This window comes from Podarcis erhardii, assembly GCF_964252035.2.
Source record: "Podarcis erhardii genome assembly, chromosome: 7".
NCBI lineage: Eukaryota > Metazoa > Chordata > Lepidosauria > Squamata > Lacertidae > Podarcis > Podarcis erhardii.
The window spans coordinates 19,527,177-19,552,559 of NC_138511.1; the positions used below are offsets into that span (position 1 = coordinate 19,527,177).

The following is a 25,383-nucleotide window of genomic DNA, read 5'->3' on the forward strand; positions in this document are numbered from 1 at the left end:
TGAATCTGGGACCTTCTGCATACAAACCACTGAGCTTGGGTTCCCCAAGAAAGCTGCTTTTTAAAAAAATCAGCCTCTTTGCCCATGTTCTCCAGCATTATCAACTCTGACTGACAGTCACTTTCCAGGGTCTCAAGCAGAGAAGGTTATCCCTTTCTCCTTCCTGTGCAGAAGGCAATTAATAAAATCATAATAATATATCAAGCGCCATTTGGAACTGTGGTTTTAGTTCTGCTGCCAGCTGACTGAACAGAAAGCGTTGTCCCTGAAGTGCTAAAAGGGGGCTAATTTGGAAGCAACCTTGAATCTCCAGTGTGTTCAAAGCCGGTAAAAGTTGTGTCCAGCATCGCGCACAGAGCCTATGGGATGGATGACTGAAGAGAAAAAGGCTATGGATTGTATCCAATGCTAGTTGTATGGTGGTCGTGATGATTTACATGCCCTTCATCCTAAGCTCCCAGGGCAGGTTACAGCAATTCAGGCACAATATGGAAAACGGTTTAAAACATCTTACAATCACAGAAATAAGGTGGGTCCTAAGAATATACATCTCTGGTGTCAAAAGTCAGGGTGAAGAGGTACCTCTTAATTCTCCACTGGAAACTGTATAATGGGGTGCCAGGCGCAACTCTTTGGGGAGGGAGTTCCACAACTTTGGGGCTGCCACAGAGAAGCGCTTTCCCAGGCTGCCACCCCCGTCAGCTTTTTAGGGTGGTGGAACAGTCAAGAGGATCCCCTTTGCTGACCTTAGCATCCAGGGGAGTCTGTAGGGAAGGAGGTGGTTTTTCAAGTATTTGGGGGCTGAGTTGTTTAGGGCTTTAAACACTAACATTAGCCTCTTTGGGCCTGGAAACAAACTGGCAACCAGTATGGCTATTTTAAAACAAGGGTTATGCGAGATCTAAATGGAACCCCAGCTAGTAATCTGGCTGCTGCATTTTGGAGCAATTGAAGTTTCCGAGTCAGTTTAAAGTAATGAAGATGACTTAGATGAAGAAGAAGAAGAAGAAGAAGAAGAAGAAGAAGAAGAAGAAGAAGAAGAAGAGGAGTTTGGATTTGATATCCCGCCTTTCACTCCCCTTCAGGAGTCTCAAAGCAGCTAACAATCTCCTTTCCCTTCCTCCCCCACAACAAACACTCTGTGAGGTGAGTGGGGCTGAGAGACTCCAGAGAAGTGTGACTGGCCCAAGGTCACCCAGCAGCTGCATGTGGAGGAGCGGAGACGCGAACCCGGTTCCCCAGATTACGTGACTACTGCTCTTAACCACTACACTACACTGGCTCTCAATCCATTAAGTTCACTGGGTTTGCTCTGCATACAATTTCATTCAATACAACCGTATAAAAATTTAGATTTTTTTTTGGGGGGGGGGCGGAATTTCCATCCTTTCTCTCCAACCTTACATCTTTGACTACTAAAGAAATATGCATAAACCACATTGGGTAGGGATGCTGTCTCTGCCAGTTTCAAAATTATTCTCATTTTTATTTGCTGTCTAAACCATCTGTGCTTCTAATATGGTGTTGTGGAGCACTCAGGCCAAATCTAGTTGTTTTATCTGATTCTCACAGCACCACCTCCTTGTTTAATAGGGCATGTAGGATTAGTGTTATGTTATGGGCAAAAAAACCAAAAGAACCACCTTCTTGGATCGCACAGGTTCCCCGCCCCATCCCTTGCCTTTACTGACCCCAGCTACCTCCATCACAACTCTGCCTCCTTTTAATGCAGGAATAAGAAATCTGTAGCCCTCTAGCTGTTGCTGGATTCCAGTTCCCATCACTCCCGACCAGCATGACCTGTCGTCAAGGATGATGGGAATTGGAGTAGCAACAACATCTGGAAGAATTCCAGTAGAAATGGGAGCAGAAATTGTGTTCTTGAATTCATCCTATGTTGGAACAAAGCAATCTAGCAAATCAATATTCCCTGTTGTTGTTGCTTTCAATCTGCAAATGATATGTAATTGATTATATTTCTCGCTTGCACACATTTGCACTGTGTTTCCTTTGCACTGAAATTATGGAATAGCAGTGTTATTTGCATGAATAATTATGTAAATTGCATAAGGGACATAATTTTGTGACAACAAGAGAAAGAGCATAGGTTTTGGCAGAAGATGAACTGCAGCAGAATGGAAACAGTGCTGCATGTGACGAATACAGAGCAGAACAGAAAACGATGCATCCTTAGGTGGTTGCTTGCTGTCCTTGCATGATGTTCCTTGAAAGTCTCATAGCACCCTGCAGCTAACAACAGAGTTAGCCTTTATTTCAAAAGTTGCTTAGTTATGAAGATCCTGGATATGTCCTTCCCCTCTATGTGTGTTGTGCTAATAGACTGTAAGACTATTTGACTTGTGTCATAGCCTGGAAGAATTGATTTATTAGCCTCTGCCCAAGGCACAATGTTTTGTTTTCTGATGCAGTGGAGGAGCAGGTGGAAAGAGGATACTTTCGCAGTGGAAAGCTCTTTGGGTAACCTTGAGCTAGTAACTGTTTCACAGGTTAGCCTACCTCACAGGGTTGTTGCAAGCATGAACTAAGGAGAGGAATGGGGAACCATATAAGCCACATAAAACTCTTTGAAAGAAAGGTAAGATAGAAATGTAAGAATGAATCAAAAAATCAAAAAAGTGCTTTTGAAGTGATGGTTGCAGGGTCTGGGTTGGTTCATATGGCGAGAGGTGGTCCTTGAGGTCCTGAGCTGAATAAGGATAAATAGGTCAATACAGGCATTGTTGTTTAGTCGTTTAGTCGTGTCCGACTCTTCATGACCCCATGGACCAGAGCACGCCAGGCACTCCTGTCTTCCACTGCCTCCTGCAGTTTGGTCAAACTCATTTGGTCAAACTCATGTTAGTAGCTTCGAGAACACTGTCCAACCATCTCTTCCTCTGTCGTTGTGCCCTCAATCTTTCCCAACATCAGGGTCTTTTCCAGGGAGTCTTCTCTTCTCATGAGGTGGCCAAAGTATTGGAGCCTCAGCTTCAGGATCTGTCCTTCCAGTGAGCACTCAGGGCTCATTTCCTTAAGAATGGATAGGTTTGATCTTCTTGCAGTCCATGGGACTCTCAAGAGTCTTCTCCAGCACCATAATTCAGAAGCATCATTTCTTTGGCGATCAGCCTTCTTTATGGTCCAGCTCTCACTTCCATACATCACTACTGGGAAAACCATAGCTTTAATTATACGGCCCTTTGTCAGCAAGGTGATGTCTGCTTTTTTAGATGCTGTCTTGTAGCAAAACAGGCATACCTGAGTTTATTGAACTTTGCTTTATTGCATTTTGCAGATATTGCCCCTTATGAGGAGTCAGCTGCAGCTGCAGCAGCCCACCTGCTTCCCAGGGAAGGAAGCCCAATGTTGCCACTGCCCCTCATCTGGTCATGGGTGTGGAACAGGCTAGGACTAGAGCCAAAGTTTTTTTACCTCCTGCCCCTACAGCCAGGGGGTCTTGGCTTAATAGACTACAGTATAGTGTAAACATAACTTTTATATGCACTGGGAAACTAAAAATAAAATAAAAATTGACCCACTTTATTGTGAATTTTGCTGTACTACAGAGGTCTGGAACAAAACCCACAATATCTCTGAGGTATGCCTGTACCACCACTGTGAATTGAGCCTGGGAACTATCTGGTAGCCATTGCTGTTGGGGGCAGTTGGGGCAAGATTGGTGTTGTGTTATCAGACTGTCTTGTCCCAGTAAGCAACTGGGCTCCCAAATTCTGCACCTGCTTCAGTTTCCAAAACCATCTTCAAAGCCAGCCCTTTGCCACCAAGGCCACTTCTCCTCAAGCAACAGTCCTTCAGAGGGACTGTAACCCCATAAAGAGAAGGCAACATGATGAGATATTCCTCTGCACAAAATAAATTATCTATGCTTTGGAAACACTGAGGACCTCAGAGGGGAAGCAGAGGCGGACTTTGGTAATATGGTGCCCTGACCGAGGATGAAATTTATTGCCCATCTGCCCCCCATCCCCCCAAAAAATCTTATTTTCACACTAATTCCCTTGGGTACGGTTGCTTTTTTATTGATCTTCTCAATATTATTATTCTTATTATGCGCCACCTTGGCTCAGTGCCTGGGGGTATGGGGACAGCCCAGTGGCATAGCGTGGGGGGTGCAGGGGGGGCCGGCCGCACCGGGCGCAACATCTGGGGTTAGGGCAAATCCACGGGTTAGGGGGCGCAAATCCACGGGTTAGGGGGCGCAAATCCACGGGTTAGGGGGCGCAAATTACTTGCCTTGCCCCGGGTGCTGACAACCCACGCTACGCCACTGGGACAGCCCACACCACCCTAAATCTGGTGATGGGGAAAGTGTGGAAGAATGAATGAATGAATGAATGAATGAATGAATGAATGGCTCTCCCCTAGCCTTCTCTCTGACACACAAGTTTTTTGGTACTGAGGAACGTTCTACCATGTGACCACCCCTACCTGGTGCTGTATGGACATAACTAGACTTGCCACATATGGGAGAACTAGGCCTAGGTTTCTCTTGTTTCTAAGGATTCACTAGTCCATGCTCTCTGCCTGCCTTCCTGTTTGACCTTGGGAAGAAAAGCAAATGGGCCTCCCTTGAGACACTTACACAGGGCACGTGCGTTGCTAAACAAGGCTTTAAGCGTCCCTATCTGTAATGAATTGTTAAAAGCAATCAGATTAGGAGTGTGAATAAAGAACCGGCCTGTCTAATCCATGCTTAGTTTACAAACTTCTGGGTATTTTGGCAGCACTTGAAATGCAATGAATGTGAAGGCTTCTTTAAAAAGGTTGTCTGGGAAAGTGTTCTTGGCTGGAACCCTAAAATTATGCAACCCCAGTTTACCTGGATTTTGTAGCTGGAATAGATATGGGCCTGTTCCAGAAGGCTTTTCTTGTGTTTTTATGTAAGATGCTGTTGAATTTTCACAAGAAAACAAAATTCGAATTGCAAGCTGAAATAGAAATGTGGATAATTGAACTTATGGTTGGTAAAATGAGAAATTGAAATAGGCAGGTCCCTCCATATTCCCCCCTCCTTGCTGGCTTCTGTGCTTTGCCAAAATATCTTCTCCACCACCATTCCCCTCCCTCAAATACAAATTTGGAAGGAAGGCTGGAGGTTTTTAATCGCTACCTCCCAAGTGTGATGAGAGATCAATGCTGGGTTAATGGAGCAACCGCTCCAATCTGCGCTTGCAATGCACATAGGGGAAGGGGGCGTGTAGGTGCGGGAGACAGAAAGAGCCACTTGCTGTGTGGCACTTTCTCCCAGCCCCCTGCCCTGCTTTTCACTTTTCAAATGCTTTGGATTGCTTTCGGGTCAAAGTTTGGGGCCAAGGGAAGAAGGGAAGTAAATTAGATCAAACATAAGGTTGGGCCAGGGCTTGTGCAACCAGCTCCGGTGGAGGTTTCCTTTTCCCTGTGTTGCAGATCTAATATTAAAAGCTACTGGTGATGAAACTGACTTGTGCATTAGGAACACGGGAAGCTTCTTTGCCCTCTATCTCTGAATGGCAGCAGCGCTCTCAGGTTTCAGGCAGGGGACATTCCCAGCCCTATCTGGAGATTTGACCCCAGCACCTTCTGAACTTTAAGGCCTTCCTTTGCAAGGTCAGTGATTTTTTTCCCATCCAGCTCAACAACAGCCAATGCTTCCCCCTCCCCCCTCATACATTCCACTTACTCAACCACTCCCCAGCCTGGGGCATGAAGAAAAGTAGGAGGGTTGCCAAGGCCGGGAGATCCCCTGCTTCTACACTCTCATCTATCACCCTGAATTGTGTTGCAGGATAAAATTTCTCATCCGAACCTAATGATAAATTAAATCAAGGCTGGAGTAAAGAGGATTAATGGCTGTGCCTGCGTGTACCCAGCGAGGCGACCCAGCTGCCCAGCCCCACGAGCAAGTTTTAAAATGCTCATTAAAAACAATAAAGCCAATTGCCAGGTGAAGATTCTCCCCATTTCCCAAAGCAGGCAGGCAGGACCTCCCTTGAGGGGTGGAGAAAGGGGGGGGGGGTTGGTTGGTGGCGGCATCTTGTTTCTTCCATGAAAGAGTGGGGCTTACTATTTATCCTGCACTTTTTGCAGAGGGAGCCTTAACAATGTCCAGGAATGGAAGTGCACTGTGAGAAATAAATAATATGAAATGCTTAAGAGTTTCCTCTGAGCTCAGTGTAACCTCCTGCAAAGGAGGCTGCCTGCTGCCTCTGCAGGAATCACTACAGAATCACCTGCTGCCTGTTGTGTCTCTGTATGATCTTCTTCTCTGGGCTTGTCTCCTTCCAGTCTTCCATCATGCTGATGTCTAATTCTGCCATGGCTCTGCTTTCTAATGTTTGTAGATCTGTCTTTCCCAAGCTGGTGCCTTCCAGATGTTTTCTACTATAACTTCCATCATCCCCAGCCAGCAGCATCCTCTTTTTTTGACATGGTTTGATGTGTGTGTAGTAGAGTTGCCTGCTATTTTTTGCCTGTTTTAGTTTATTGGGGGCAGATAGGTATTTCCCCTGTTTTTTTGGTGGTGGCATTTGTAAGCACGGGCAGTTTTCTTCTGAAGAAAAGATGTTTTGAGGTGCCCACAACAGTTTATTCGGGTACCTCCAAATTGTTTCGCAGGAGGGATTCAAGGACATGCTTGTGCTTTAGATTTGCGGAGTTAAAGCAGATTAAAAGGCTCTGTGCAATTCACTTTTTAAAAGAATCAGGACTTGGTGCAGTTTGGAAAGTGACAGGGAAACATTTGGAATGAATAAATGACGAACGCAGGTGTGGAGAATATTTGGCCCTCCAGATGTTGCTAAACTATAAATCCCATCATCCCTGGCCACTTGCCATGCCTGCTGGGGCTGATGGAAGTTATAACTCAGCAACATCTGGAGGGCCAAAGGTTCCCCCAAATGTGGCCTAATGGGAAGATGTGGAAACACACAGTAAGCAAACGCAGAACGGATGCTAATTGTTGTATAAGTACCCCAGAAACAAATGTTCAATAAAGTCTAGCCATGGTCTAACCCAGAACTTTCCAAACTGTGTGTCACGACACATTAGTGTGTCAGCTGCAGTGTGTAGGTGTGTCACACGAATGCACCCCACTCTCTTCCCGGGACTAGAAAGGGGTTCATTTAACCTCCGGTTTGCTAGTAAAACTGAATTACTGTGTCATGAAATGATACATGTCTAAAAAGTGTGTCACCAACCTGAAAAGTTTGGAAAGCTCTGGTCTAACCTCCGCTTAAACTTTGTACAAGCAAATCAGTATGAATGCTTAACAAACAGGTTGTTTGGAGGAGTCCTTGTATTTACAAATGTGCTCCTGGGCCCAAAATTGCTGGGGACCTCTGCATGACAACAGGTGCTCTGTCATTGAGCTATGGCCCTTCCCCACAGATTGTAGGATAGGAAACGAGGTTTCACATATCTGAGCATTTTTGCAGGAATTTGGCATCCCATAACCCACATGCTCAGGGGCCGGAATCCCCTCTCTTGCTGCTAAACTTGATGACTCCCCCCCGCCCCCAGCTCCAACAGCTCTCCTAAATTGGAACAGATGCCGAGAGAATCTGTTAATTAACCCCCCAGCGTCTCTAGGGGGGCAGAAAAGTAAAACCCAAACTTCTCCTTCTCACCCATCCACCTCTAAGCCAGCCTGATAAATAAATTTGATGTCTGAGGGTGGAGAAAGGAAATAGATAAATGAATTTATGCAAACATACTGTTGCAGCCAGAGGAAATTTCTCTCCTTGCTTCTGGGGTTTGCGCTTTCAGAAAGAAAGAAAGAAAGAAAGAAAGAAAGAAAGAAAGAAAGAAAGAAAGAAAGAAAAGCAAATGGACCACAAGAGGAAACATGTCATGGTGCAAACTACAACCAGATGGTACGGGTGTGGGAGGAAAAGGGTGGAGAAGGGGGAATTCTCCGAACGGAACATGTTTGTCAAAAAGCAGAGGTGGCAGTCAAAGAAACCTCTTGTTTGGCTTAGTGGGTTCCCCAGGACTCCTGCGGAGGAGGTTGAACTCAGAGCAGCTGGCTGGAAACTGGTGTTGGCAGTGGAACAAAACTGAAGGGTGGTTCTTTATGAGTTTATAGAAGCCACAGCTTCTGATTTGGAAATTACCCCCACTCCATAATCCTAGTTTTGTAGGATTGGGAGTTGTAATTAGGAACATAGAAAGCATTTTTATATGGAGTCAGATTATTGGTCCATTTAGCTCAGTATTGTTTACACAGACTGGGGTTGAATTTTGAATGAATATGCACACAGCCATAAATCTGGTGCCACAAGACCAGGGCCAGCCCTACCACGAGGCAGAGTGAGGCAGCTGCCTTAGGCAGCAAATTCTGAAGGGTGGAAAGAGGCTAGAATGGTGTGCCATGTGGTCTGCCCTGCAGCCCCTAAGCTAGCTTCCTGCTGTAGCATGGACGGCGCACCAATGAGGAGACCTGAAGCAACATGCCTCAGGCCTCCCACCACACTGGGGCCTGGGCCTGGATCTGTGGCAGGGGAGCGTTGGTAGCCCACCTTGCTTCAGGTGCCAAAAGATCTCTGGCAGGCCCTGCACAAGACTCTTCCTTCTTTTTGCTGCAGAAGATTGAAAACAGCTACGCCTCTTGCAGTTGAGTTAGAGAGTACATGCTGGATGAGAGTGTAGGAACATAGGAAGCTGACTTACACAGAGTCAGACCATTGGTCCCTCTAGCTCAATATTGTCTACACTGACTGGCAGTGGCTGTCAGACAGGGAACTCTCTATGCCTTACCTAGCAATGCCCAAAGTCGAATGTGGGACCTTGTGAATGCAAGGCAGATGCTGTACCACCGAGCTATGGCCCTTCCCAACTTAAAGAGTCTTAGAAGTGGACTCTGCCCATGGTGAGAGGTACTCTTGTCTAGGGAATTGACAGGTCTGTCAATGTTGATTTCTCTCAATTTCTCATGTTTTCATCAGACTTAAGGTCATTCTCTACGTTTCTGCATCAATTTGCAGGAAAAAAAGTTCTCTTGAAAATGTATCAGTGCATTTCTCCCAATATAGAGGTTAGTGCAAAGTAATTTCCCCAAATATAATGCGAATAAATCAAATTTCACTTTGGTTCACATACTGCATCAGGAGGTGTGAATTAGGTAGGTTGCTGTAAAAATACAAACTGCACCAAATTTCTTCCCATCCCTAATGCACAGGAATAGTGGCAGCAGTTGATTTGCTTGTGGACAACCACACAAGGGGGAATGTGCTTTAAAAAGTATATAACTGCTACTATGTACACTATTGTGCACACTTTCCCCTGATGTACACATTTGCAGAAGTGCACATTTTGAAGGTTAGCTGTGTTTCAATTCATGTATTGTTTTGGAAAATGCATTTTTAAACCTTGCTTTTCAGACAAATCATTGTCTCCCATGGTGGCTCATATCAATTTAACGGGGGGGGGGGGGGGGGGACAGAGAGAGAGAGAGAGAGAAGTTTTGCCAATCTGTTTATTGAGCATCCATGCTGATTCGTTTCCTCAAGATTTGCATAGACGTTTGCTTAGACAATTATTATATTTATTTAATTAAACAATTTATATGCTGCTTCATTACAGCCATCTCTAAACAGTGAACAAGGAAGGGGAAAAAAATAAACTGCAAAATCAGAATTCGGTTAAAATGCCTGCTGGAACAAAATAGTATTCAGTAAGCACCAAAAGTTCAGCAGGGAGAGGGCCTGTCTGACCTCAACTGGAAAGGAGTTCACAATGCTGAACGTAAGGTTGCTGGTGGATGTGAGCTGTGCATATGAGCCATAGAGGACCACTAACAGTGACTTCCCTGAAGACCTCAGTGATTGGGCAGGGATAATAGGGACATTGCTGTTTATTAAATGGTAATTCTTCTTGGTTTCCATGCAGATTTATATGGCGTTGCTGAAAACCACCAGCATCCTGTTCTCACAGTGGCCAGTCAGATTCTTCTGGAAAGCCCACAGGCAGGGCCTAAAGGTAAGAGGGGCAGGCTTTCTCCCAGCATCCCCAAGCCACGCTGGTTCTGGCGAATGGCCCATCTAGCCAGGTCCCATAGTGGCCAACCAGATGGGAAGCCCACAAGCCACTTGTACATTCTGCCTCCAACAGTGGCCTCAGGTAGCAAAATACTTTGGATTGCCCCTGTGAGGCATGTACCAAACACATCTAATAATAATAATAATAATAATAATAATAATAATAATAATAATGAATTTTTATTTATAGCCCGCCCTTCCCGGTTCAAAAACCGGGCTCAGGGAGGCTAATAACAAATTTAAAACACTTAATTATAAAAGCAGCATAAAATACAGTATAAAAACATGAATAGCAATAAAATTCAAAAATCAATTTAGGGGAATAAGCATTAGATAATCCCCAGGGCTAGCTGGCTGAATTGGTCCTACTTGGGCCAGCAAGGAGGCCAGGGGAGAATTAGCTGTGGGGTCTCAGAGCGGATGATCTTTATAAAAGGGGAGGGGGAGGGAAGGGAAGGGAAATAAAAGATCAGGCTAAATTCAAATTAAAGTCCAGGCGGAATAGCTCTGTCTTACAGGCCCGATGGAAGGAGGTTAAATTCTGAAGGGCCCTAGTCTCATGGGACAGAGCATTCCACCAGGTCGGAGCCATCACTAAAAAGCCCCTGGCCCTGATGGAGGATAGTCTGACTTCCTTAGGGCCCGGGACCTCTAAACTATGGTTGTTCATGGACCTTAAAGTCCTCTGTGTACCAGGAGAGGCAGTCCCGTAGATACGAGGGCCCTAAGCCACAAAGCCAGGGAACAGGTCAGATTTTTGTTTTTGTTTGGAGGCAGAAACGGCAGCATGGGTGGGGGAGGTAAAATCCACCTCTCTCCCCACTGCCAGCCAGCCTCAGTTTTTTTGTCATGGGAAATCAATTTATCACTGCCAACCTTTCCAACTCCCACACCTTCAGGGAAGCAGACAGAGAGGCTGGGGGGTGAGGGAGGGGGACCTGGCTGCTGGGTTTGGTGGCACTTCGGGGAGTTGACAACACTTCCAGGCCTGATGCAGCCAAGTGGGAGAGATGGTTCATTACATGAGACTGGCAGTTTTGTCTTTTCCCTCTGGCTGCATTTGTTCCGGCACTGCTGCCTCCTGCCTTGCTTCCCTCAACCTCTTCAGTCCAGGCATTTAGCATTTCTGCTTGGCTTGCTTCTGGATTAAAGCTTAACACGTCCTTTGCCAACCTGGTGCCCTCCAGATATTTTAGACCACAGCTGCTTTCATCTCCAGACAGCATGGTCATGTTTTGGACCACAACTCTCATCAGCTTCAGCCAACATGGCCACCGTTTTGAACTGCAAACATGTGGGCGGAAGCTGATGACAATTGTAGTCCCCATCATCTGGAAGGTACCAGGTTGTCAATGGCTGATGTAGCAACAAAACCTACTCTGAAGTCACATTTAGATTTTCCCCAATCTGTTGGGTTTTGGCTGCAGTAGAAAAATGAGGGGAGAAAGGTATGGAAAAAGAAGCACACTTATTGGAGGTGGAGGAGGGGTGGGAAGCAAACATTCCTTGACATCTACTTCCTACTTTTGCTTTTTAAAAATCTGCCTTGCTTCGTTTTGCGTCAAGAGAGTCTGCTTGGGGGAATTAACCAAATTGGACATAAATAATTGAAGCAGCTTGAATCGTATTTCTTCACTAATCAAAGAGAGTGGTCCAGGAGAGCTGAAGAGGCAAAATTATTATTATTAAGCATTGATTTGATTTATGATGTCCATATCTTCTGCCAATCCCCAGTGGTAGGGCTCAAGGCGGCATACATAAGGTTTCCAAGGGACCTCCTATCAAGGAACTGATGGGGAATAGGGATGTGGGGGGAACTGCGATCCAGTTTGCATTGTGCCATGAAAGTTCCTAATTCTCACTCCCCACCTCCTAAAAAAGACAGTAACTGAAACTCAGCCATACTTCGAAATTAATGCTTCTCCAGCTAACAATGTTTACAGAAACCTGAATATTAGGAGATGTGCATAGAAATGCATCACATGAATGGGAGTGGGGGGGGGGGACAATTATCATCTCCCTAACCTGGCAGTCAAGGGAAATGATTCACATGGACAACTAGTTCACTCATAACATGTTTATTGCAGGACACATCATATCTGATATGTATCTGCTAGTCTTGTTTTTATTTTTTTGTTTAATTGCTTTTCTTGCTGTTAACCTAAACTCAAAAATCATTTTGGGGCAAGGGACACATTCTCTTGAGGGGAGATTGCTTGTAAAGATGTACCGTATTTTTCGCCCTATAGGACGCACTTTTTCCCCTCCAAAAATGAAGGGGAAATCTGTGTGCGTCCTATGGGGCGAATACAGGCTTTCGCTGAAGCTTGGAGAGCGAGAGGGGTCGGTATGCACCGACCCCTCTCGCTCTCCAGGCTTCAGGAAGCTATCAGCAAGCCTGAGGAGCCCGAGGGAGTTTTCTTTATTTTCCTTTATTTCCCCCCCCCCAAAAAAAGGTGCGTCCTATGGGACGGAGCGTCCTATGGGACGAAAAATACGGTATATGTTAGGGGAATTACATACAAAAAATGCGTATTTCAGGATAAATCTGTGCTAAAACCTAATGAAGTTTTATCAGGATATCAATAAGGAAGTGGCAATGGTGGAGAACTGAATTTAAGATTTAAAAAATGGGGAAATGATGGAAAAAGGAATTGATTACATCCTCTTCTCTGAGTGCCAGCGGCTCTCCAGGGTCTTGGGCAAAGACAGGTCTTCCCTGTCACTTTCTGCCTGATCCTTTTCACAGGAGTTGCCAGGGATTGAACCTGGCTCTTTCTGCATGTCATGCAGGGACTGTACCACTCATCAGAATATGAGAAGAGCCTGCTGAGTCAGGCCAATAGCCGACCTAGTTCAGTATCCTGTTCTCACAGTGGCCAAACAGATCCTATCTGGGAAGCCCAAAACCAGGAACACAAGAACACTTTCCCTTCCTTTGGCTTCCAGCAACTGGTATTCAAAAGTATTATGGTCTGTGACTAGGGCTGGATTAAGACCTTTAGAGACCCTAAACACTTAAAAGATTTGGGGGGGGGGTGTATCAGAATATCAGAATAATAAACCATAAAATTCAATTGTATTTTTCGAAATGAAGCAAAATCTACAGTAAGATGGAAAATAATGTTTATTTTTGTATACTTCCACTTCATTTATATTTGAAAAAAATGTATCCTACTTTTTCTAATTGCAAAGTCTTTGATAAGATCCTCAAAACTAATCTTATGTAACACATCTGCTTCTGTACATAGTAGAGATAAGGCATCCAGCCTGCCTTGTTGCATAGTTGCTCTCCTGGGATTTCTAATATACTTCAACTGAGAAAATGAACGCTCAGCTGAGCAGTTCGTGACCATTAATGTTAAAAATCCAGCAACGGAAAATTTCTCTCATGCCCCCCTTTCCCTTATTGCCCTTTAAGCATGTGCATATTTTGCTTAATGTTTAATCCAGCCCTGCCTGTGACTGTGGAGGCAGAGCATCATTGCTAGTAGCTATCAATACCCTTGTCCTCCGTGAATTGGTCTAATTCTCTTTTAAAGCCATCCAAGCTGGTGGCTGTCACTACGAGTGTGAATTTCACAAGTTGCGTGGCAAAGTACTTTCTTCTGTCTGTCCTGAACCCTCCCACATTTGGCTTCACTGGATGTCCCCAACTTCTAGTATTATGAGACAGGGAGAAACTCTTTTCTCTATCCCCTTTCTCCATGTCATGCATAATTCTATACATGCTCAGGTATGCTCTCACCCCTGTAAGCTAAGAGTGGTTCTCAGAATGCCTGTATCCTCCTAATGCAATAGACGGTCCTCACAAGCCACAAATTTCTTAGATATTTGTTATTTCATTGGCCCCCAGTCTCTCCTTGAACAACTGCTCTTGCATAACTAATCGGGACTGCGTCCTGCCAGCCTGGATTATGGCACACCGTGTAGAGCAAAAAGCTCTTAATCCCCGTGAAGACGGTGTCTGCCTTGTAGCCAAAGCAGCTGCCCCCTTTCCTCTTCCAAGAGTGACGCTCTGGGAGCTGTTGCATGCTTGTTGGAACAACAGGGCACAGGAAGAGCTTTGCTGATCTTATTTCCACACCCCAAAGAGACTGCTTGCACTCTGAGGACTTCAAGAAGGTGCTCAGTCCCTTAATCATCACCATCTATAAACATGGAATTAAAGCAAATCTAACTATCTTTCCCTCTCTCTCTATACAGTGGTACCTCAGGTTAAGTACTTAATTTGTTCCGGAGGTCCGTTCTTAACCTGAAACTGTTCTTAACCTGAAGCACCACTTTAGCTAATGGGGCCTCCTGCTGCCGCCGCGCCGCCGGAGCATGATTTCTGTTCTCATCCTGAAGCAAAGTTCTTAACCTGAAGCACTATTTCTGGGTTAGCGGAGTCTGTAACCTGAAGCATATGTAACCTGAAGCGCATGTAACCCGAGGTACCACTATATATATATATACTTACACATACACATACACATACACATACACATACACATACACATACACATACACATATATACATACATACATACATACATACATACATACATACATATATAGATGGAATAGTTTTCAGATGGTAAAGGCAGTGTGAACAGGACTTTCTGTTTGCCAGGGTTTTCTAGAGTTTGGCTCAGCAATCTGTTTTTGCTCTGCCCTTGAGTTACCATTCCTTCTAATAGCAAACTCAGGTGGTTGAGTGGTGACAGGATTTGGAGACAAACTTGGGCCTCTGTAAAACAACAGGGAGGCATCAGCATGCTAGTGTATAGCCAGAATTATCTAGAATAGTTATTACCTAACTCCCCCCCCCCCAATAGACCACTTGAAATTGCTGAGGTTCTAGACAGACTGCTTCATGCTTTTTCTGCCTGTTGTGGTGGTTGTAAATGCACTGTGTTAGATGCTGTGCGATTTCTAATTGTACTTTTATTGCTTCTTTTTCTCATATGCTGTACTTTACCGCATTCCAATTTGATTTCCATAGGACTCTTTCCACTCCTTTCGAGTCACCTCATCACTCCTTCTTTCACACTTTTAATCCTCTCCATTCCTTTCATGCGCTTCCTCCCCTCCCCTCCATGTCTGGTCCATCTGGACTGGACCAGATTGCCGGGTTCTAAGAATGGCAGAGCAGCCACTGAAGCGGCTATTCACAGCCACTGCTGCAGCCATTCTTCACAGACATGTTGTGGACCACCTACCATTAAATTAGGTTTGTGGACACCTGGTGGCCCACAGGCCACAGTTTGGGAATCCCTGATCTAGTAGTGCAAGACATTTGAAAAACAAGCAGACTCAAAGGGGGCAAACAGCCCATAAAATCACCCAGTGATTGGTGGCTGTGAATGCTTAGCGAATGTCAGGAGCTAACCTGAGGGAAATGGGAATAGTGGTTGTTGTTGTTTTTAATTTAATTACAAATTACACTTCTGTCCTACCTTCCCTGCAAGGAGCTGAAGGCGACATACATGGTTCTCCCTCCATTTTATTTTTGCAACAACCCTGTGAGGTAGGTAAGGCTGAGAGATGGTGACTGGCCGAAGGTCATCCAGTTAAGCTTCATAGCTGAGTGGGGATTTGAACCCTGGCCTCCTAGGTTCTAGTCTGACTCTAAGCACTAAATCACCGTGCCTACGCTTGTTCTTGTGTGTTGAACACCACTAAGGGTAGGGCAGAAATTCGATTCAGTTCACAACTGAAGGTGAACTTACCTAATTTACACTTTTCAAAACAATATGAGACCCAAAAGGCAGCCATACTTTGAGGGTCACACTTGTCCGAATTCTGCAGTGTAGTTATCCAGCCATGTAATGAGTACAAAACTGTATATACTGGGGTGAAGTGTGCATAAAAATGCACATATGTAGTGGAAATAACTTACAATAATGCATTACGTTAGGGAACACTGCTTTGCAAAAGAAATTTGCACTAAAATGCTGCTGAATTTTCACAAGGACTTGAAGAACTGCACTCACGACTGGAAAAATGTGAGACTGAAATGGACAGATTTGTTCACTCCTATTTGTGGCTGAGCAGGGATTTGAACCCTGGTTTCCCAGGTCTTAGCCTGGTATTCTAACCACTTCACCCCCTGGCCTATTCCACTCCTTGTTAGTCTAGCAACATCATCCCTTGGTACGGATGATCATTACCTCCCCTGGATTAGCCTCGCGATCCCTGACAGAGGGGCAGAAATTGACCTATAAGCCTCACTGTTTCCCCCACCTACACTGAGTAGGCAGGTTAAAATTTGAACGCAGCAGCTGGGATGCATCTTTAACCACCTCCACCATCCTGCCTGTTAACTGTTCATGTTTTTTCCTCTTGCTCTTTGAGAGCAAACAAACATGCACACTTGAGCAGATATGGGTTAATCCTTAAGAATGGGGGTGGTAGGAGTGGAAGGGGGTTTTTTTGCAGAAGACAATGGCCTAATTAAATCCATCTCTCTCTTCCCTTTGAGTGGCCTGTGCACATGGCAGTGATCCCAAGTAAAGGGAGTTGCAGATGGGCTCACCCCTGTATCAAAGTCTGACGTGGAGGGCCTTGAAAAATTGAGCTCACCTACAAAGTTCAAACAGAGCTGTGTTGCTTCTCTCAACTACCTTTGATTGTAGCTGAAATACAAAAATATTACGGTAAAAAGAAGGACTCTATTGGGGAGTTGTACTTCAAATCCTTCAGACAGTACCACGACAACTATCCTGGGAGTAAACTATGCTGGGCTAAATGATGGACTAACAGATCAACATGGTAGAAAGCAGTTTTCTATGTTCACTTCCCAGGTTCATAAAAGGCTCACAAAACCCTGGAAAGTCAGACAAGAGTTGACCTGTGTGGACAGGCATCCTGATTCCTCTGCCCAGTGAAATTATACCGAGATCTCAAATCAGGGGATGACTGAATGTGGCCCTTCAAGCCTCTCTTTGTGGCCCTCAATACTTTATTCAGGTCCTCATTAACTCTGCTTCATGCCCTTCCTTGAGTGTTACTGCCTGACTGGAATGTGTCCTTCAACTGTGGTTATAACTTTTGCCTGCCTGGATGGAAGATTATGATGATGTGTGTATGAGAGAGAGAGAGGGAGAGGGAGAGGGAGAGGAAGAGGGAGGGAGGGAGAGTATAGACCTCAGAGTGTTGTGGGATTAAAATGTAGCCTACTATACGAAAATAAGAGTTGCATCCATTGCTCTGCCTACTTTTGCCTCTGGCCTTGCCCACCACTGGCATGTGGTCCCCAGAAGTCTGTCCATGATGGGATGTGACTATTGGGCTGAAAGGGGTTCCCGCCACTCCTGTAGTAAACGATAGTGCCTTACTTAATGAGCATCTCCTCTGAATATTCAGGAACAGGAGGGAGGGAGGGAGGGAGGGAGGGAAGGCTGGCCAGCGCATGGAGAATTAATCAAGTCAACTATGGCAACTATGACTCTAAAGGAAATAACGCTGCGATAAAATTTTGCCGCGCTGGAGCAGTGCGGAGTTTAATCACTAGAGATGTAGGGAAGCTGCTGACGTTTTTTGGGAACCGTTTTCTATTCCCCGGCTCGTGTCTTCTCAGATAAAAAGTAATAAGCTAATTAAAACGTGCCCAAGCGTGGCTGTGAGCAATAAAATGGAAGTGTGGGAAATAAAGAGACAAACAGACAAACAAACAGGCCAGCTCTTCCCCTCGGCCTCAGATTCCACCCCACCTACCTCTGGCAGCCAGGACTCAGGTGGGTCGAGTGGAGCTTCTTGATAAACCTGGCATGATTGTGGCCAGCAGTAACACACATAAGCCACATCCGCTCCAGATGTTTAAAACACTATAATACCATTTTAAAACAGTCATGGCTTTCCCCAAAGAATCCTGGGAACTGTAGTTTATGAAAGGTGCTGAGAGTTGTTAGGAGGTCTCTGTTCCCTTCACAGAACTACAATTCCCAGAGTTTCCTGGGAGGAGGAATGGATTATTAAACCATTCTGGGAATTGTATCTATGGGAGGGGAATAGCTAATGCTTCTAAATACCAGTTGCTGGAAATTGCGGGAGGGGAGACTGTTCTTGTGAGAGCGGGATGTCTGGCCTAGAAGGGCCATTGGCCTGGCTTAGTGGGCTCTGCTAATGAAGGAGGCTCTTTTAAGCTGAAGGGGCCTTTTTAAAAACAACAGCAACACTAGAATTCTTAAAGTTTTCTCCAGAGTAGGGTTGCCGAATTCTATTTCCCTGAATCTAGGAAATGTGTTTTGTATATTTAGATAAATTGTTTGGCCATTGTTCCTGAGCTAGACTCGATCGAGGTCAATTGCCATTACTAGATTGCCCTTTCCTGTGGCCTGAGGTGTGTTTTCTGTGAGTTGTTACTTGGTTGGAAATCAAAATCAGCTGTCAGCAGGAAATGACTGGACAGGATGCATGGTGGTGATTGCATTAAATTTTTTTGTGTGTGGACCCATGCTGACGTTTGTGCGCATATGTGCCCATGCACACACATGTACAGCACATTGCTTCCCTTCACCCCTAACCTGTTCATCCAGATAATGAATTCTACAGAATGTTGGAAGAGTTCTTCTGAGGGCAGAACCAGTTCTACTGTGAGTTTAAATATAGAGTACCATTAAACATCCTTAATTCTTTTTTAAGTAGGAAACTTATGGTCAGTTTACTAACGCAAGTCACCTCAGAAGCCAGCACATGAAAGGCTGTTCATTGCTAAGGGAATGAATGGTTTCTACAGCATGCAGAGTCTCATGAATCCTGATGCTTGGAGTAAGATACGTGTTGCAAATACACAAGCGTCTGTAATTTCCTATGAAAACAGACAAATTCTGAACACATGCCATATTGTCAGGGCATCTGGTAGATCCTTGGTCTATCAAACTCAGCATTGTCTATACTGACTACCAACAACTCTCCAGAGTTTCAGGCAGGGTTCTTTCCCAGCCTTACCTGGAGATACCAGGGATTGAACTGGGACTTTCTATGTGCAGAGCACATGCCCTACCACTGAGGTAGAGTCCTCTTCCACTGCTTGGCCACTGGTAGAGAGGAGGTGCTAGATGGACCCTTGTTTAATCCAGCAGGGTTGATAATGTGCTGCTTTGCTGACTGTATGGACCAGCAAATCTGTGTGTTCAGTCTTTCTCCTCTAGAGTGTTCTTCTCTAAAGAATGATCCCAGTTGAAACAGGGCTTTGGCCAATTACTAGATTTATGGCAAGGTCAGAGTTCAGGATGGATTGCTCCATGTGGAGCTGGAACAAGTTTGGAATGTTGGTTCAACAACAGTTAAACCCAGATATTGAACCTGGGACCTTCTGCATACAAAACAGATGTTCTACCACTGAACTATGGCCCTCTCCCTTAAGATTTTGGGATAACCAGCCTCATATAAGCAACATGCTTAAGTCTAATTAATACATTAAGAGGTTGATACCATAGAGTAAGCTGTCCTGCCAGGCTTAGCTATGTCCACTTCCTCTCAACTTGAGAGGTGCTAGGTAATCAAGCCTTTGTTCTTCCCCAGTCTATCCAAAAAGCTCATCTTATGAAGAGGTTTGAGTTGGTTGCTCCAGCAAAACCCCATAGATCTCACAAGCCACTCTTGAGTTCCTATTCCAATATTTAGGAACTTTCACCACTTTGTAACTAAGCCACGTTAATCTGACCTTTGAAGTGTTTGTAAGTAAACCATTTTTTAATTGACCAAATGTGTGGTCTTTTCCTATTCTGGGGGATGAGAGAAACTTGGGAAAGAAACTTTTTAAGGGGACATTTTGGAACTCACTTGGAAGGGCTAACTGACAGTAGCTCTCCAAGGTTTCAGGTAGGAGTATCTCCAAGCCCTACCTGGAGATGCTGGGGATTGAACCTGGGAGCTTCCACATGCTAGATGTTTTCCTACTGAGTTATTGCCTTTCCCTTAAGCATAGGAATATAAGAAGCTGCCTTGCATGGAATCACATCATTGGTCCAACTTGCTCAGTAAGGCACACACTTACTGGCAGCAGCTCTCCATTATTTAAGCCATGGAGAAGCCAGGGATTGGACCAGGGATCTTCTGCATGCAGAGCAGCTGTTCTAGCCCTCAGGTTGCAGCTCTTCCCCTAAATCAGCTTCCTTCCCTTCTGCCCTCTGGTACAAGGGAAGTTCCAAAAGGGGAAGCCCGAGAATAGGGGCTATCCCTTAGCCACACGCGTGGGCTGCCTCACCCCAAGCAGCAGCCCTCCCACCTCTGCTTTGCATGCATCACAAAGGGAAACATCTGTTGGGTTTCAAGTGGTTCCAGGAAACATAGTCTGAGTAGGTGGCAGCTAGGTTTCATGATGTAGCGAGACCGGGGCACCCCTTGCTGCATTGGAAACAAAAACACAAAACCACAATTGCTGTAAACACAGGGAAGGGGAACACTCAACAGTTTCTCCAAGCAGCCCTTAAGATTTTGTTTGCGTAAGAGCAGTCTGCTGCATCAGACCAATAGCTCACCTAGTCCAGCCTCCTGCTCTCACAGTGGCCAACCAGACGCCTATGGGAAGCCCACAAGCAGGACCTGAGCACAAGAACCGTCTTTCGCCTCCTATGACTTCTGGCAACTGGCATTCAGAAGCATGACTGCCTCCAACTGTAGAGGTAGAGCACAGGAATCATGGCTGCAATTCAAGCTTCGCAGTCCTTGGCCTGATGCCCACACACCAACAGTCTAATGTGCTAAACAGCTGTTACATTACCATATTTCATGTCCATGCTTCAAGTCTCTCCAGCATCCTCCTCTCTGCTTTTCACCTTGGAGTTCCCACCACTTGTATGTGTGTGCCCCCTCCAGGATGCCCCAGTTTCCTTTATCAGAGAGTTGAGCCCTGCTTTCTTCTAATGGGAACCTCCTGCCATGTGCCCCCCTCTTCTTTAAAATAAGCTCCAGTTTGTAAATTAGTTCCTCCAGGCGACTCTGGAATGTTTGTACTGTGGGATGGGTTTTGATAGGTAGGAGAGGATATATTAATTGCAATTTATCTTTCCAGGCCGCCACATGTGTTGGTTGAAGTTTTAAAGTCCCATCCTTAGCAGCAAAATTGAAGCATGTAGGAATAGGCTGTGAAGCCTCTTAATGAAGCCCAATTATGAAGTAAGATGGCTTCCCCCTTTCTTCCTCCATTTAACAAAAAAATCAGACAACATACTGAAAAGCAAGCTTAAAATATAACTTAATTAGATCAATAAAGATCGGGCTTAAAAAATAATATATAATTTAATTACTTATTAGTCTTGCATTGGTTTTCAGCTACAGCAGCAGTAAAAGCTTTGCAGGTAAAATACTTAGATTTACAATAAAAACAGTCTCAGGCTTGTGCCTGAGACTGGAGCAAGCACAGAGTATATTTATCTTTATGGCTGATAAAGGAGAGAAAGAGGGACAGGAAGTACTATATGTTCCTTCCTCTCCAGAGGAAGAGGGGAAATGACATCACACACAGCTCTCTCTACCAATTGTATTTCTGTGGCCTGAGTGTCTGCCTATCAGGAATACCTCTCTGTGGTCTTGGCCCCTTCTCATGCTAACTAGCAAGGAAATGCATTTGTTAGGATTGGCTGTTAATCGCCCACATGTACAGTAACTGAAAGCATGTTCTTCTCTGGCTGGCCCCTCCCACTTTTTAGGCTACCATCATGCCGTAAATAACATATCATGTATGATGGACTGCTAACTGAGCTTATCAAAGCAAGTAACATTTCTGGACTTATTTGCAAGGCTCACTGCACATAGAAAGCTAGTAGGTGAGGAAGAAAGAGCAGCTATATACAGTTATTCTCCCTGGCATGGCAGGTTTCTAAATGGACTGTGCAGGAAATAGTCCTGCATAGCCCTGTGAGCCTTGGGGTGAGCTAGTTGAATCAGTGTAACAACTAAAACAGTTAGAACAACAATTAGACCCATTTAAAGTTGGAAGCTCAAGTCAGGAGATCAGGGGAATGGCTTGGGCAAACTGGTGTGTCTTCAAGAGCTGGTGGAAGGCCAGTGTCAATGGTGGCCTCTTGTATTTCAGAAGAGAGAACACTCTACAGCACTGGTGCACAAAACTCTGGGTTAACATTTGCTCTATCTTAATGTCCTCACCTGGCAATATTAAGGCACAGAACATATGTTGGCTTTAAAGGATGAATTCATACAGATTCCCCAAAGAGCTTGGCTTAATAGGCATCAGCCGTAGGCCACAAGATCCCTGGTATTAGCACAATGCGTGTGCCCCCTAGCCCCCGATCCTCCTCTTGCCAAGTTGCTTCACTCCTGGAGTTTAACAGAAAGTCTTCCTTTTCAGTAAGAGAGAGAGAGAGAATATGAATCTGGTATGAAAGGGAGAGGAGGTAGCCTGCCAAGTTTATGCAGGCCCCGTTCTCTCTTCAACTTTCTTCATAAAGAAAGAGACACTTTTAGCTAGGGTTGCTAGTGCACCTGTTTTGATTCTGGGGTTCAAAGTAGAGCATTTGCAACAATAAACCGTTAAACGTGTGAATGCTCACTTCTCTTTGTGTGGTGTGTGTTTGTGAGCTGTGTGCTGCCACTAGTTTCTTTTCCTGCTGCTGATGCTACACCATTATTATTTTTCTTTGCTAGAGTTTCTGTCTCCATCCTTGGGTGAGGCTTCAGGTCAAAAGATCACATAGTAAATGTGGCAGTGTTGCACAGCTATGTACCACATTGGATTTGGTGTTGTCCAGAGCCAATTTAGAATGAAGGCAGTCCTTCTGGACTGGCCACAAGGACAGCCCTAGGCCAGTGGTTTTCAAAGGGTGTGGCGATCCACACTGGTGTGGCAAGAGAGGATGGCAAGTGTAGCAGGAAGATTCAGGGAGAAGTAAAGAAGCATTTAAGTAGTTCAGTATGGTATGGTATGGTATGGTATGGTATGGTATAGTATAGTATAGTATAGTATAGTATAGTATAGTATAGTATAGTATAGTATAGTATAGTATCCAGATTACATGCACACCCACCCACACACCCAGAAACAGTATCTATGCCTTACGTCAGGCATCCCCATACTCGGCCCTCCAGATGTTTTGGGACTTCAGCTCCCATCATCCCTAGCTAACAGAACCCAGTGGTCAGGGATGATGGGAATTGTAGTCCCAAAACATCTGGAGGGCCGAGTTTGGGGATGCCTGCCTTACATCAAGAGCATTGGCTGTTCTACAGTTTTCCACATGTTGTGAATAGGGATTTTCAGCTCTGATAAATATGAAAGGTCAGAAAAGAGAAAGGTTTCTTTGCCTTGATGAGGAGATGAGAGTTTGTTTGTCCCAAATTAGACCTAATATAAATGTGATGACCCGGCAAAAGCAAATTGACACCTTTCATGGAGTTTGTATGCATACTTAAGGTACATATGTAAGAGGCTCGTTTATCATTATAATTTGGGAATGATTAATATCCTAATGTAGCTCTATTGTTTTATACTTTCCTGATGTCCCTTGATCATATTATAAGGTAGTTGTGCTCTATGTTATAAATCAAGCGCTGCTAGGAGTCGTTTCTCTCCCCCCATGTAAATAATAATAAAACCACACCAATAAAATAATAAAACCACACCAATAAAAAATTTGGTGTGACACGAGCAAATTTTTATTATGAAAGTGTGGCCCAGAGACAAAGTTTGAGAACCACTGTCCTAGGCAATCAGGCATCAGTTAATGAATGTGATGGTGTCGCTAAAGGTGAATGAAGCCTGATCATTGTAATGTTTGCTGAACAAGTGAACCCTTTATTGTTCCTTTATCACTGAAAGAGGCAGGGGGAGGCCTTTCAGTACAGGACAAAATGTCCAGGAAAATCAATCCCTCTTTTAGCTGAGCTGTGTACCGTTTAAGTGTTCTTGTGGCACTGGTGAGGGATGCAGCCATGAAAGTATGGTTATGTAACATGGTTCTACACATAGTAAATGCCATTTCCTATCCTCCCTACTCCCCTTCTCTCTCATGCGACACATGTGAATCTGTGTAATGCAGGCAGCTCCACCAAACCCATCTCCAAAGCACATGGGAAAGAAAAAGAATCAGAGGGCTACATTGAGCGCATAAGCGCTAGCATTGTTTATGAAGCAAGATTAAGGCCAAATCTAAAAATAAAAACCATCTAATCATCACCCCCAGGTTCTACCCCTTCTATTGTAACCCCACACCCCCTGTTTTTGGGCTAGGGAGATAAAAAGCCACTTTTAACTTCCTCTGTTTTGCATTTCTGGTTTTCAGCTCAGCAAGAAGGAAGTCTCAGCCAGGGGTTTGCCTCTGGTCTTCTGCTTCACATTTATTGTAATCGTTTTCCTCTCTACTCGTTCCACCCACACATGCACACTAAAAAAGGCTGTGGTATCCCACAGCAAGGAGCCTTCAGACTCTTGACACCCAAGAGATAAGAGATGAACCATTTTCTGTTCCGTTATCATATCTTTGAACTTTTAAATGCTACACAAGCTTGATGGAAGACAGGGTGTGGTGGTTAGTGTGTACATGTGTGAATTAAAAAAAAAAAAAGGTGGTGAAGGGGTGAAGAAGAGAGATGTATTTATGGATGTGCCTGCCATGTGGTTCTTCTGATTCACTAACCCTGTGAAGGGAAAACAAACCGCTGCTGTAAGAAGAGCTGCTCAGCCTGCTATGAAGAATTTAATAACATGTCTTTCTTGGTCAGATTAGGTCACATGAACAGCGTAGGAACATAGGAACCCCTCTGTACTACAGTGATGACCATTTTAGACATGTTCAATTGCTGTGCGATTGTTGAAGTGTGGGTCCTTTAGGACCCAGAAGCAGAACAGGGCCAGGGAGCACTTATATACACTCTGCCAACACGCACAGGGACTAGGAACAGAACAGAAATGTTCACCGCCTGTATACATTTAAACAGTATCATACCACTTTAAACAGTCATGGTTTCCCCCAGAGAATCCTGTGAACTGTAGTTCATGAAAGGTGCTGCTAGTTGTTTGGAGGTCTCTGTTCTCCTCACAGAGCTACAATTCCCAGAGTTTCTGGGGAAGAGGGGACCACTTTGGGAATTGTGGTTCTGTGAGGGAAATAAGGGTCTCCTGACAGCTTTCAGCAACTTCTACAATTTACAATTCAAACTACAATAAATTGGATCATAGTAAAGGTAAAGGTAAAGGGATCCCTGACCATTAGGTCCAGTCGTGACCGACTCTGGGGTTGCGGCGCTCATCTCGCTTTACTGGCCAAGGGAGCCAGTGTACAGCTTCCGGGTCACGTGGCCAGCATGACTAAGCCACTTCTGGTGAACCAGAGCAGCGCACGGAAACGCCGTTTACCTTCCCGCCGGAGCAGTACCTATTTATCTACTTGCACTTTGACGTGCT

General features: G+C 44.8%; 1 protein-coding gene across 2 annotated transcripts in view; it reads left to right on the top strand.

The window, feature by feature from the left end:
* The window catches only part of SAMD11 (sterile alpha motif domain containing 11), a 340,371-nt gene that overhangs the window by 49,078 nt on the left and 265,910 nt on the right, over positions 1-25,383 (top strand). For both annotated transcript variants that reach the window (XM_081870871.1, XM_081870873.1), the window contains exon 2: positions 9,886-9,975. The gene's annotated coding sequence lies outside the window, so the exon portion shown is untranslated. The remainder of the gene's footprint in view (positions 1-9,885; positions 9,976-25,383) is intronic.